This window comes from Pseudonaja textilis, chromosome 8 (genome assembly GCF_049901715.1).
Source record: "Pseudonaja textilis isolate UNSWEBS1 chromosome 8, rPseTex1.2, whole genome shotgun sequence".
In the NCBI taxonomy this organism is placed as follows: Eukaryota; Metazoa; Chordata; class Lepidosauria; order Squamata; family Elapidae; genus Pseudonaja; species Pseudonaja textilis.
In genome coordinates, this window is record NC_141997.1 from 27,183,127 (window position 1) to 27,198,904 (window position 15,778).

Consider the following 15,778-nt stretch of genomic DNA (forward strand, 5'->3'; position numbering starts at 1 on the left):
GCTGCTGCTGCTGATTAGATAACCCAGGCAATGTCTAAATTATTGAATGTGCTATAAGGCTTATAGCATGCATCAACTATTTACCAGATCCACCAAAGGATTTTGTATCCTGATGAATAGTTCCCAGTCTTGACAGGTAGACAACAGATGTAATTTGACTGAAAGACTGGAGCTGGAAAAAACAGTTGGTAAATTCTGAAACATTTGACATTTGAGTCCAGTTGAGATTAGATTGGTTTAGCTTTTGAGCCTCACAAGTCTTAGCGTGAATAAGCGCACAATCATGTCTACTGTCCCTGTCCTATTGTCCTCAATTATTAGTTCCTATTTCTTGTATTTAAACTTATGTTTGTTCTTGTTTCTGTTATATTGTAAGCTCTTGACTAAACAAACAAACAAATATTAAAATTCTTGATTGAGAAGTTGACATTGGGCCAGAAATGCTTCTGTGTTAAATAGTCTGTTGATGTAATCCTCTTTATAATCTTATTTATAGTTATTTAATATCTTCCTCTGATCTGCACATTTATATAACACCATAATGATTTTCCAAATGGAAAGATGTTGTGGTTTTTTTCATAATTATAATATTTTCTCCAAACATGCTAGTAAAATATTCTTTATAAAAGGAGGAGGAGGAAAGAGGAAAAGGGAGAAAAAGAAAACAAGGAAGGACTTAGTGATCATAATTAATAACCAGAATCATGGGTATATATGTCGCTAAAGACAAGTACACAAGCAAAGTCATTAAACTATTCACTTGCTGTTTCAGGCACTAAAGGATAGCTGAATTCCAACTTCCAGCAATACCCGTTAACATGGCCAATGGAATGCTGGGAGATGTGGTTCAGCCATTGCTTGAAAGGCCACAAATACCTATTACTGTATAGCTATTTCTCATCTGACAGTTTAGCATGGTATGGTTGGGGATAGTTCAGATAACAACAGAATAGGCTTAGGGAAAGAGTTTTTTGTTGTTATTGATTTTAAGAATGTTTGCATTTTTTGCAGATAATTGTAGCATCAGGAAGCTGCACTTCACTGTCCAAAAGATATGCCTCAAGATCTCTTTGCATGCAGTTTGATCATCGTGTTTCAGTATTATCCTGAGGTGTACTTCACTTTGCATTATACTATTTATACACTATTTATTTCTTATATGTTCATTTCATTTTGTACAATTTATTATACAAATGTACACGTTCCCTTCATGCATATTTTGAGTTTTTGTTCTATGACTTTGTCAAGCCCTGGGATAATCAGCCACAGACAGCTAACCATCTAGAACAGGCTTGTCCAACCCGCGGCCCACGGGCCGCATGCAGCCCAGGTCGCCTCGTAATGCGGCCCAGTGCCCACCCCAACCTTCGTGCCAGAGCCAGCGAGGAGGAGGAGAGGCAGGCACGAGGCGGGGCGAGGCGAGCGCCAGGCCAAGCAGCAAGAGAAAAGGCAGGCGCCGTCAGAGCGCCACCTCCTGCTGTTGCCACCGCCGGCACCGCCGCCGCTTCTGCCCCGCTGCCGCTGCTGCCACTGCCGCTTCTGCCCCCGCTGCCGCCATCGCTTCTGCCGCCGCCGCCACCCCCGCCGCTTCTGCCCCCGCCACTGCTGCTGCTTCTGCCCCCGCCGCCGCTGCCCCCGCAGCAGGGGCAGAAGCGGCGGTGGTGGCAGGGGAAGAACTGGCGGTGGCGGGGGTGGCGGCAGGGGCAGAAGTGGCGGGGGCGGCAGGGGCAGAAGCAGCAGCGGTGGCAGGGGAAGAAGCGGCGGCGGGGAAGAAGCAGCAGCGGGGGCAGAAGCAGCAGCGGGGCGGGGAAGAAGCGGCGGTGGGGGAAGAAGCAGCAGCGGTGGCGGGGAAGAAGCGGCGGCGGGGGCAGCGGCGGCGGGGGCAGCAGGGCAGAAGCAGCAGCGGTGGCGGGGAAGGCTTCTGCCCCCGCCGCCGCTGCTGCTGCTTCTGCTTTCCAGTCCTGCCTCATCCAACCGGGCCATTTGCAGGAGGAGAGGTAGGCATGAGGCGGGCGAGCTTTCTCCCCCCTCCCCCAAAATTTGGCTGGAAAATAAACTGTGATAAAAAAACCGTGATAAAAAATAAATAATTTTTAATAAATAATAAATAATAAAAAATAAAAACATCTCACTAACTTCATTTCCAAATAAATTTAATAAGTTAACTATGTTTTCTATGGTTTTGGGGGATGATCAGGTATCGTTACTGTTATTTTATTTTATGTGCGGCCCAAACCAAATTTTCATCTTCTAATGTGGCCCTGGGAAGGCAAAAGGTTGGACACCCCTGATCTAGAATCTGTATAATTTTTTGATATGTTAATTATTATGGAGTTCTTACTTCTCCTATGTTTATAGGGCAAATGTTTTAAAGTTGCTCTAGCTGGGAAAGTTGCATAGTATCTTCCATGGCACCTAAAAACAAAATATTTGAAAGAGTTTCAGATGTTACATATCAAATTCTCACAGGTCTGTGAACTGCCCCAGTTCCCTGAATTGTTATCACTTGATTTAATTTGCAGCTTTTTGAATTCAAGAGGCATCAGGCAAAAAATAGTTCTGCATAACATGATATCTTGTCATGAAGGAAACATGGCTAGAAAGTGGAGTGGCTTTATTTAAAATATCATTTAAATATGGGGATAAAGCATTCATTTTTTTCATCATATTAAAAAAGGAGCATAGTCCAGTGTGAAACAAACATTTGCATCTGAGAACTTTCAGCTTCAAAAAGGAGAAAGATTTGGCCTTGGTGCATTTTAGCTTTGGACCCTGCTACTATTCTGAACTTCTACTACTGCAACCCCTACTCCCCAAATAATTTTTTCCAAATCTTTTTATTTCTCATTTTCATCTCAAATAAATTCCCAAATATCACAGCAATTAGCCTGGAGATATGACTCTCTTCTATGACTCTCTTTGCATTCACCTTTGAGAATGGTGTCTGTGTGTGTCTGTGTGTGTGTATCATAAATGTGTCTTTTTCCCAATTAGCTTATTTCCACTGCTGGTGATTGAATGATGTGTTGCCCTAAAGAATGTGTGAGTGAACTGTATACCTGTGCTTCTTAGAGCATCTCACCATTTTAACCTAATTATCTTTCTGACATGCCCACACTATAGGCTTGATCTCAGCTGACAGCAAAAAATGTTCCATGTCCCCCATAGCAAAATTAGCATTCTGGAATGAACATTAAAAAAATATGAAAGCCTATAAATTATCTCTCCCGTACATGTCTGGGCTACAAATAAGCTATTGAACCATCAACTTTTACCTTGGGGTGCTTCTTTCAAGGTCAGGTTTATGGTGTAGGAGTAGAACTGAAAAATGTATTGTGGAGAGAACATCAGTGGAATGTTCTTCCTCCGTTTTCATGCCCATCAAGCATTATGCGTGCTTACTGGGATATTCAGTTTTCCACTCCCTCCTGTCATTGTATTGATACAGCTTTGCTGTGCATTTCTTACAGTTAGGAAATTTCTCTTCTTTGAAGAACATACAAAGGATTTTTGTTATCTCTAAACAGTCTTCTGATTATCTTGCAGATAATGTGTTATTATAATATGCAATGAGCATGAAGATTGTAGTATTATTATAGTATCATTTCTTTGGAAATGGATATAGTCAATGTTACCTATGGCCAACATACTGTATATGTGGTCTGTTTTGCCAGTCCAGATGTGGAGGGAGGACCATTTATTTTCTTTAGTTAGTGGGAGAATGTCAAACCTGCAGACAAGAGGAAAAGTTTTTTGCTAGCAAACCAAAAATAAGATTGGACTTCATAGGCTGGTCCAATCCTTATGCATATCTGAAAACCTTCATGTATATCTAAAAAATTATTTTCATTAGAACTGGGGTCAGAAAGGATGGTACTATGTATGAAATCTTCAAGGAAATGAATCTATAATTGTTCTCTTTGAATGGAATGAGAAGAACCCACAACCTTTTTTAAAAAATACTGTCTAGTTCCTGAGTTATCCCTTAATACAAATTGTGTCAAAGATGTGTCAGAAGAATACAATTTTTTTAAAAAATTCAACAATCAGTTATCTACTAATTTTAGGTGCCCCCCTTCCCCCAAATCATCTCATCTATCAGGTTTGGGAAAGAGGAACGAAGACAGAAATAGACAATTTATGGCACTCCTGATATTAACCTCCCTTTTTAGACAGAACTTGCATTTTCTCCACTGGCCATATTTCCAGGGATGTTGGGAATTTCCTTATTCCTTCTTTAGAGAATTATAAAAACAAATTTGTTACATAAATTTATGGCCATAAAATATGAAAGTTTGACAGTAACAGGAGTAATATATAGAGAAAAATTTTCTTCCCAGTCATCAATGGAAATGCAGAAATGTGTTAATGGAAGAGTGTAAAATTCCATAGGAGCATAATAATCTAACCATGGGAATGGTTTCATCTCTGCAGTTCCAACATCTGGAAGATCTATTTCCAAGAGAATGAAAAAGTCATCTCTAATTTATATCCTTCGTTATGTTATGTCGATGTTGTCATGGAAGAAATAAATGCTTTCTAAGGAGTCAACCTGGATATTGCATATCCAAAATGCTACATAGGATCAGATAAATTACTTAATGAATTGCTAGGGGATACTCACATTCATATTCTTCTCTCTCTCTCTCTCTCTCTCTCTCTCTCTCTCTCTCTCTCTCTCACACACACACACACACACACACACACACACCACTACCACTAAAGAAGTGAACAGGTTAACCAGAACTTCAGTGACATCACATGCAGCTGATAATTCTGGCATAGAAATAGCAAGATATATCAGTATATAACTTTGCTTTTTCCCAGATGGTAATTATTTTTTAACAGGAAAAATTAAACAGCTCTGAGTATGAATAAATCTTTTGCATGCCCTTAGTAAAATTATTCTATTTCCATGTGTTATCATTTTTTAAGAGTGGTAGTATTATCATTTTCTAAGAGGTTCCTGTAGTGGTAACCAGCCTTTTTTCACAGCTCCTTATGAATATGGGGTGACAAAATGTAGACTGCATTAATTATATTAATGAGAGCTGAGTGCAGAAATGCAAATATCTTGTCATTCATTTGGATAATCCATTAAAAATAAACAGCTATGAAAGATGCCCTGCGGGATAGACACACCTCTTCTTACATTAATTGGAATGTTTCTTTTGAAGAAATGAATAATGTTAGGGCTGCAGTTATAGTAATTCTTTGAAGGTGATAGTTTTTAATTTCCTTGATCAATAGTATTTTAGAAGGAGAATGTTCTTGTAATGGTCAGCTTCTAGTGGGCCATCATCTCTGTGACAGATTTTTGTCAAGAATCAATTTTGTTCTTTTAAGGTTTTCTCACCTTGACTATCCAATATAGTATTTCCCCCCATGAATTAAAAAAAATGAAGTTGTGGATTCTTCATTCCATAAATAGTTCTTTCAGTAATAAGCTTTATATTTAGTAATTGGGCCAAATATGGTCAAATTACTGAGCTTCAGTATGAAATAACAAAAATACAGGCCATTCATCTTTGGAATCGGATTACATAAAGAAAGGAAAATGGAAACTGTAGCAAAATATAGCCCTGCCCTCAGTTATTTTCAAAACCTAGTAATTTAGGGGACAATTTGTAAATGCATGCCAACCTTCTTAGCACAAAAAGAGAATATAGCAAATGTTGGCTATTGGCTGAGCAAGTCAGGTGATTGACAAGATGACTTCAGCAATAAAAATAAGAATCAGTTTGTCAAGCAGACAAAGGTTATATTGTCAAAAGCTTGTAAACACATCGCAAATATATTAAATGTAGCAAACATTTGTTGAATAGTGTAACATTCAGTATATGGGAAATATACGAGATGGCCATAGTTTGCTAGTTTGAAAAGTTCACAATTTGGAAACTCTTCAGACGTACAAATCATATTCAGAAATATTGCTGGGACTATCCTTTTTATCATTATTATAATAGACAAGAGTTGTCTTGAGTTGTTCAGTTCATGGAGACACCATAAAATTGTCTCTCTATAATGTATTGCCTAGTCCCACCTACTTCACACAGTGGCTGGGTTTACATGAATGGCTAAACGAATTAGGCAGTTTGTTGTTCATCACATTAGGTAACCCAGTTATTAAGAGCGTATTGTATGAACCAGGCTGTCAGGATTCCAACATTCGCCCTAATTAAATCATGATTTTCGAGCCAAACTTCAAAAAACTGCAAAGGATTTATTAGAGGTGACATATTGGCACTGCCCTCTATGAAGCCAACTCTGGCATATGTAATTTACAGTCACCTGTGACTCTATTTCCCCTCTTCTCCCCAGGTGTCTCATAAACCAGATTCTCCAACTGAGCATGTTCATGGGCTGGGTGTCATCATTCACATTGTCCAATCATCAACACATTAAATTATATAATATGGTTTACCTGTCTGGAGCATAGCACATCATATCAACATAGATACTGCACTTTTTTTTAACCCAGACAATGTCTTGTGAGAACTGAATTCTGTTCAACATAAATATGGAGGTATGTGTATAAAAGGTAGTCCTCAACTTACGACAGATCATGTCATGCCCCTGGTGGAGACTGACTCTGAAGGAGAGGAGGAACAGCTGACAGGGAGTGGAAGTGTGGCTCCGGAGGTTGTGGAGGAGGCTGGGGAGGGGCAGAGACCAGCTGAGCAGTCAGAGGAGGACCCAGGCCCATCCTCTATCCATCCTAGGGCATGCAGGGAGGAGAGGATAAAAGAAAGACGTGGTCTCCTCTGGAGAAGAGGGCCTTGATCCTTTTCATGGGATGCAGGTGCGACAACTGAATAAGCGTTTGGACCTGCATATTGGCAAATGCTGGAAACAAAGTGTGTTTTATTTTGGTCTGAAGTTATCTTGGTTGGCGTCCTTCCAACAGACTGTGCCTTATTATCTCCTTGAATTTGGTAAATACTTCTCTTATTCCGTTGTGGAAATTTCATCATTGTAGTTTGTTTGGTTTTTTATTTCACCTCTATCTGCTCATCAAATTCGGAATGCATTGCTTTCTTTTGAAGACTATTTTTGAGTACGATGTATCTCCAACTGAGTATTATTGAACAGTGGGGGCAAATTGGAAGCATTAAAGGACATTTATTTACATTTGGATTTTGTTACATTTGTGTTACACTCTGGGTCATCACAGATCATTTAATGACCATTCAAAGTTACAAAGGCAGTGAAAAATATGACTTATGACTGGTGTATGACCATTGCAGCATCCCCCATGCTCACATGTTCAAAATTAAAATGCTTGGCAACTGGTTTATATTTATGACAGTTGCAGTGTCCTGGGGTCACATGATTAGCTTTTGCAGCCTTCTGACAAGCAAAGTCAATGTAGAAGCCATATCCACTTAACAATGTTACTAACATAACAAATGTAATGAATCACTTAACAACAGTGGCAAGAAAAGTCATAAAATGTGTTAAACTCACTTAACAAATTTTTCACTTAGCAACATAAATTTTGGGCTCAATTGTGGTCGTAAATCATATAACTATATATGATTTACTATATAAGGATGCTTGTAAGTAAGGCTTCCTCTACTAAGGTAGTGAATTTAGTCAAAGGATCCAGCATAAGGGAAGGAGCAGTATTTGAATACATTCATGCAATTCCCTCTTCCTGTTAACAATAATCACCTGTTGCCAAAACCTGTGGCTGGCATGCACATCAGTATTGAGGGGACATGCTGCACATACACGAGAGCTTGTGGATTTTGTGTGTCACAGATACGATTAGGAGAGATTAAAAGGCATTATAAAGGAAACGTTTACATGAGGGACAATTTTTGGTGCAAGTAAGAAAAACAAGATCAACTCTATAAAAGAACATGCCTTTATTATCGCCTGTGGGAAGCTGAAATTAGAATGCTGAGCTGTAAAAATGAAAACCTGCAGCAAACTCAAATGCAATGGGAACAACAAAGTGGGCTAAAGAAATAAAACTGTAAATAAATCCTATATTCTGAATTGTAAAAATTGATCAGAATAAGTAGGGAATTAATTAAATATGGGCGCAATTGCTTGTGGTCAGCATAAAACAAGCAAGTATAGTGGATGCATTCTCTGCATAGACATACTCTAGGTTTGAATGGGAGAACGGACTAAATTATTGGGAGAAATCTTGATTTAAGTAGTAAATGTGAATGTTGGTGGTGAAAGCAGTTGTGCAAAGACACGAATGTTCGTAGGAGTGGGAAACTAATACGAGCAATGATTCCTGAAAAAGTGTTTTATTACTATAATGGGAAGGCAAGATTTATAGGGATGTATACTATAAACCAAGGGTAGTCAACCTTTTTATACCTACCCCCCACTTTTGTATCTCTGTTAGTAGTAAAGTTTTCTCTAACTGCCCACCGGTTCCACAGTAATGGTGATTTATAAAGTAGGGGACAAAAACCCTACCGCCCACCATGAAAGCTGGAACGCCCACTAGTAGGCAGTAGGGACCAGGTTGACTACCACTGCTATACACATAGACAAAGCCTAGCACTTAGCTAACTACATTCTACAGGTAGAGTGTTAGGGACCCAAGTGGTGTATGTATATTTCTCTGGAAACAGAGGCAGGAAGAGATAATCTGAAATTATCAATCTCTTAGACAAAGAGCTATCACAGTGATAGACAAAGAAGGGAAACATGGTCAACATGTAAAACACTGTCTACATCTACCACGTTTTATGGTCAAGAAATGTTGAAGACTCAGTGCTGCTGAAATCACATTTCCAACACAACTTCCACTCTGAATTAATTTGGAAATCGTTTATTTACATTGGTACATTCTGTTTTACAGGAAATTACTTTTCTTGTTTTATATTTACACAAACACTTGAATGCAATATTAAATTGATATTAGCACATCAGTTTCAATGTCAGGGTTGACCGTTCAATTTTCAAGCAATATGCCAACTTTCCACAACAGTTTTCCTAAATTTGTACATTTCTTTTACCACTCTTTAAATAATACACATTATGGTATGCTTCTACATTGTCACTGGTGACCTGCAGAAACATTTCTTTCTATATTACTGATTTACTGTCAGTCTTTCTTGTGTCCCTCTTCTCTCAACAATGAGGATTACACTTTTCTTTAATGGGAAGATGGGAAGGTACATTATCCCAAGCCAAATGGAAGTGGATAAGATTGATTTAAATGCTGAGCTGTTATTTTATTTCTTTGTGGCATGTCATTACAATTTGGCTAGTTGTAGAAATGTTCTATAGCTTTATGCTTTCATCTGGAAAGGTTAAAACAACATTTAAATGTAATGTTCAGGAAAATGAGGCATTAATATTAGCAGCTGAAGCTAAGTTGACTTTCAGCAGGTGTTTCCAGTTTCCCTACAGAGTTTAGGAATGAGCATGAGTTCTAATTAAACAATCAGAGCAGATTTTGGGTCAAATATATGGACTTTGTTTCTGGAATAGAAAAAAATATTATAGAAGTTTACTTTAAAATACTTGTTACATAAACATTTTCTTCTAGTCATAGATAGGTTTCCTGCAGAAATCTGATTTCATTTAAATAAGCATTGAAGATTTGCAGAAAAGTTGATCTGCCAGGTTTGAATTCTACATATGTATTTCTGCTTATTCACAAGTTACTTTAAAAACTCACAGTTCTTAAATAACACTTTCAAATGCAGTGCAATTATTGAAGGTAACTATCTATGGAGATTCTCAGTCATCCAGTTGTCCCAAAGGTTCATTTTCAAGAGGCAACTGGACTTTCTTTGTTTTGCTTGAAGATATTTTGCTACTTATCCAAGAAGGTTCTTCAGCTTTTGTGAGCGAAACATCTTCAAAGAAAAACCAGAAAGTCCAGTTGTCTCTTGGAAAAATACCTTTGGGACATATTGAAGGTAACATTTATATATGTCCAAGTGTTTCCAGACATTTAAAGAAGGATACAGAACTGGAATCAGATTTAGAGAGCCATTTTATATTAATTGGTCTTTTCACTCATACTAAGAACAATAATCCAGAATGTAAAAGGTGTTCTTACCTGAAAATGTCAGGGATGCAGTTTTGGATTTTCAGCATACAATCACATAGTTGAATTATAGCCACTCTATCCATTATTAACTCTTGAAAACACATGACTTGCTAATCTAAAGGCACTTTCAGTAGTAAGAAATACTTCCTGTCCTCTTTCTCTCTGGGTGATTGGCTTCTTATTTTCTTCATTAGCCTTAAGAGTGGTTCAACATTATTTTTCTTGAACAGGATGACAGTGTTGTCCCTGATCTCTAGTAGTTTATCACTACTAATAGCACTTATGGCTCTCAGAAGAGGAGGTGGAGGCACTACAACATTAATGGTGATCCCTTTCACATTCTATAGCTGCTTTCCTTTTCAAGATACTGTATTAATGATGCTTACATTGATTCTGCCACAGTCAAGTTCATAAGAGATGGCTAATTTTCTTGAAGACCATTGGAAGGAGCCATAGAGGCCAATGAATTCTGTCACCAGTTCAAGGAAAAAAGTTCAAATAAAAGTACAGAACACAGGGCTATCTTGAATCCTTGAACATACCCCCAAAAGGAGGACACACTACATTTATAGGTAAGTTTCCAGTATGAACCTGGTCTTGCTGTAAGGAAGGTCTTTTTTTCTGACACTCATTTTGATTCTGATTTTTTATACTTTATTTATTAAGTTTGTTTGCTTCCCATCTCACCATGAGGGGACTCTGGGTGGTTTACAATGTTAACAAGAATAAAACAATACAACAGCTATTCAATAAGAATAAAACACTAATACAAATTATCAGCAACAGCTAAAAAATGGAAAGAGAGTGAGTAGGATGAGCAGGAGCAATGTGAATCTGTTATTAATCTATCAATCACCTCCAATGTGACTTTCCTTCCATTGGATCCCCAAGCCAACTGGCAGAGCCATATTTTCAGGCTCTTACAGAAGTCAGGAGGATTGGAGCTGACCTCACCCCAGGGGGAAAGTTGTTCCAAAGGGTAGGAACTGTCAGATCCATGTATCTACCATTCTTCAATGAAAGAAGAAGGGATGGGGGGAGTTGGTACAAGTAATCCTTTTTGATGTGACCTGAATATATTAAATCCTATATTGATTCTGTATAACTTGCATATGATATACAACTGGAGGAGTGGAGCCAGATGTCCAGAAACTTGTCACCTCTTGAAGAGATAACAAGATGAGAAGGAACCATAAAAATTCCAGCTCTTGAAGACACTCCTGGGAACTCTGCTAAGATACGTTCCCAGAAAAGGGGAGGGGGGAATTAACATGTTGGTTCTTTGTTTGACTAAATCCACATCTGCATAAGGGGACGGATTTTAACTTCCTTTATCTATGACTGTATTCCTGGGGATATCTTAGACTCTGCTTTGCCTAGTGTTGAGATAAAATCCCTTTCAATAAAGGATTCCTTTTGAAACACCTGGTCTTCAGAAGTTCATTCTTTTCGATTGAAGGGAAAAAGTCCAATGCTTACAGGAACAATGGCACAAAAGGCTTTTCTCCTAGACCCTGCTAGCTGGAATTTCCTGGCCATTAGCCTCCAGAATGCATCCTCTGCAAGCACAGGTAGGATGAGATGGTTCCTCAGGCAACCTGGATACATGTCATGAAGGGCTTTAAAGGTAATAGCCAATGCCTTGAATTGCACAAGGAAGCACACCAGCATTCAGTGTAAATAGCAATAGCACTTAGACTTACACTTTACAGTGCTTAATAGCCCTCACTAAGCAGTTTACAGAGTTAGCATATTTGTCCCCAACAATTTTGATCCTCATTTTACCCAACTTGAAAGGATCAAAGGCTGAGTCAACCTTGAGCTTGGTGAGATTTGAACTGCCAAATTGCAGCAGCTGGCAGTCAGCATAAGTAGCATGCAGTACTTCACTCTAACCACTGTGCCACCATGGCTCATAGATCACGGAACAGCAGTGTAATATGGGCCACTCATGGGCCCCCCAAAGCTGCTTGTGCCACCAAACAGTGCACCAGCTTTATACTTTAAATCCAGTACTCTGGGTAGTGTATTCTGGACAATAAAAAAATCTGTCTTCTTCTGTAAGACAACCTTTTATATATCTGAAGAGTTATATCCTACTATCTACTACTTCCTGAGATTAAAGTTGTCTACGTCTTTCGATCTCTCTTTATATTATTCTATTTTTATTCCCCAACCATCCTTGTTCCTCTTCTCTAAAATTTGTTGCAGTTTCTATGAATCCTTGAAGTGAAGTGAACATAATGTTTGAAGTGTGATAGAAGCTAATTCCATATAAATAGCAATTGTGTGACCAGGTTTCTATCAGTTTCAGCTTCAGTCTTATCCCTTCCTCCTGCTCTTCACAAATTTCTGAGCAGAACACACATTTTCTTGTTAAAGAAGATTGAACCAAAATAGAAGTTGAGTAGTTCTGTTTTTCCTTTGCTAACGGTTATCACTTTGCTAACTTCACTGAGCAGCTGGCATAGTGATTCTTTTCTTCCCATCTGAATATATCTACAGAAGATTTTTAAAAAATGTTCTTAACATCTTTTGCAAATTTTAGCTCATTTTGAGATAATCTGCAGTTTTAGCTAGTATGTACTCTTCCTTGATGACCTTGTTCTATTTCTGTCTCCAAATGTATCATTTGTCTGTTTGAATTCATCTTCATTTCTTGCTTGTTCTAGCATGAAGACAGGGCAAACCTACCATTTCTGGAGGATACAAAAGCACAGATGATCATCAACCTTTCCCTAGCTTGCTGAGATAAAAACTGCCATCTGTCTTTTTCCTGTTTTCCATCAAAAATAGTTTTTCCTCCAAATCTGATGGCATAGTTAGTCCAGCTGCTTCAGTTCCATTTTAGGCAAATTCCTTCAGTTCAATTAGTTGGTTATGTTATATGCTTTCCATTTGCTGGTTGTTATCTCCATGCCCATTTCTTCCTCTGCTGCTGGGCTAACTGTTCACTTACAAAAAGGTTGTCACAATTAAACCTGTTCTCTGAGCAAGTGCTATTTGTTTAGATATGACTGATGAACTCTGTAGTACAGAAAAAGAAAACGATGCATCTTATCTTTTCTTTCTCTTTTCCCACCAGATAAATGACAGAATGGTAAAATTGCTTTCCCTCTGCAATCTACTAAACCAGAAATACAATATTTAAATGAAATTGACCACAATTCTGCTATTTTCTCTTTTTAGTTCATGTGTCAGCAAGAAAGGAAATCTGTCTACAGTCTTCTTCAAGGCTAATAAATCTGTAATCAAATCAAGGGGAAAGAGGAGCTTCTTGGAAAAAGGTTGATAATGTTTTCAAACATTTGTCAACCTCACAGAAGCACCTCACTGCTTGAATAATCAGCCCTATCTCTACCATGGTCAACTTCTTTACTGAATATTAGTTTGCAGAGAATGATTGCTACTTTCCTGGCATGGATTGGTGAGAGAAAGAAATATGAGACTTCACCAATCAAAACCCACGGTAACGGCTGTTACATCAGTACACCTGAAAGTCATTGTTGCCAAAGCTGAGGAATGATTTGAAATCTGTATAGTAATTTCTTAAACCAACTTCATTTCCAGCCAGGTTTGGAGTAAAATAAGAGACAATGCTGTTGAGAGAATAAGCTCCTTGATTAAAGATTCTTATTACATCATACTGACATCTTATCTTGTCCTTCGTTTTTTTTCCACACTGGAATTGTTTGATTTGATTTTTAAAAATAAATTGTTGAAACGGCCTGGAAGCATATGTTCAGAAACCATTAGCAGAAAGGAAGCTGTTTAAGCCTGGATGGAAGAAAAGACTAAGGATGACTCCATCCTGACTCATGAGGGAATAAAGGGGAGGAAAGGACAACACAATCTAACTTTCAAGATCTGTCACCATAGCCTATCTCAATAAAGTATGTTCTAGTCTTCCTGTAGAGTTGATTTCTGAATCTGGCCTTTTTCATAGGCTTGACATAAATATCCTTTCCTGAAATGGGAGATTGGAAACTGGATCAAAACCAGCTAGGTCTGTTGAATCCAGGAATGTTTCTTTGAAGAATAGCAAGTAGCCACTTCCTTCAAAACATGGGATACTCTCTCTCCCACAAAGAAGCATTCATCACTGAATGAATCCAACCATGTGATACCTTCTAGGAGGTCTTAATCAACCAGAAGCAGCATGGACCTCAAATACAGGTGGTTGAACTAATAGATCTTAGAACTCTCATTAGGACCACAGGCTCAAACTCTTCCTAGATAACCAGGCAACAATGTGTCTCATGCAATTCCAAATGACCTATATTACCACATTCCAACCCTGAGAAAATCTGAATGATTTTATCCAAGAGGTGTGTAGAATTGTCTTCCCTACAGCCTGTTAACTATTCCCTGGACCCTCATGATGAGAGACTGCATTACCCTAAACAGGTAAACATAGGCATTATGCAGTTGTGATAAAGATGGAAGAATAGCTGTTTTGCCAACTAAACATTTTCACAAGAGAATCTTTAAAGCAGGCTCTTACCCCTGCTGGGTTACTCTTCATTTTATTCTTTATTTTCCTTGGGGGTAGGATTTATGCAAAAGAAAAGCTTTAATTCACAACGGATGGATAAGACAGGGCATTTGTTACTTCTAAGTAGCAACTGATTTCAAAGTTTTGAATCTGTCATATCACATCTATAACTCTTGAATGTCAGGTAAAGCTACATCAGTATCTTCTTGACAAATATCTTTTGCTTATATTGCTTTCTCTGGCTTCTGTGTGTAAATAACTGATTGGGTTTTGGTAGTAAATCAGAATGTTCAGATTTATTTTTTCCATTAAAATCCATAATCTTGTCTTTCTTTACAAAAAGACCCGAGACTTCCACATGGTTAACATCAACAGTTTATTTACAATAACAATGTAAACTGCTTACCGATGTTACTCAGCCTTTTTAGTGAAACTCTTCTGCCTTCTTCCTGGATTCTTCCTTGCCATGTTATATACTACTAGCTTTTGCCCGTCACTGAATAGGATCATGTCTTATTGTACTTCTCTTCCTTTGAGCCATAAATTATATACAATTAATAAATATACAATTTAAAAATAAAAACCATTGAAGTTTTCAGTTTCCTAATTCTGTGGTGAAAAATAAACTCTTTCTTCCTTCCTTCCTTCCTTCCTTCCTTCCTTCCTTCCTTCCTTCCTTCCTTCCTTCCTTCCTTCCTTCCTTCCTTCCTTCCTTCCTTCCTTCCGCTGCCTGGAATGGTCCCTGCAGTTTTCTTAGTAAGATTTCAGAATGATTATAACAAAAAATAATCTGCCTCTCCCAGGTCCTTGGGAAGGACATGATAGGTAGATAAAAATACCACATTCAATCTGAACATCTGGTTGACTTTGCAACAAACAAAAATAAATAAAATCATCACAGAGTTATACTGCTTCAATAAACAATAGCTTTTTCTACCCACACAATTTTTTTTATATATATAAAAGCAGACTTAGCAATTAACTGTGATTAGACATCACATGTTCTGAACTTGAAGATAGGTGACACTGGTGATGTCACAGACATTGGTAAGATTAACTTAATCTCAGAGTTTTTATTATGAATTCATCATGTTTGATTTTCTTTTTATAAGTCCTGTGTAACCGAGCATTGATGGTTTTGTGATCAAACTGTAAATATATTCCGTTCCTCTTAATTGTGACTCTGTCTATCTTAATATTGTAAAATTGAGGTACCTTACACTGTTTCTATATTGTTACTAGTTCTTACC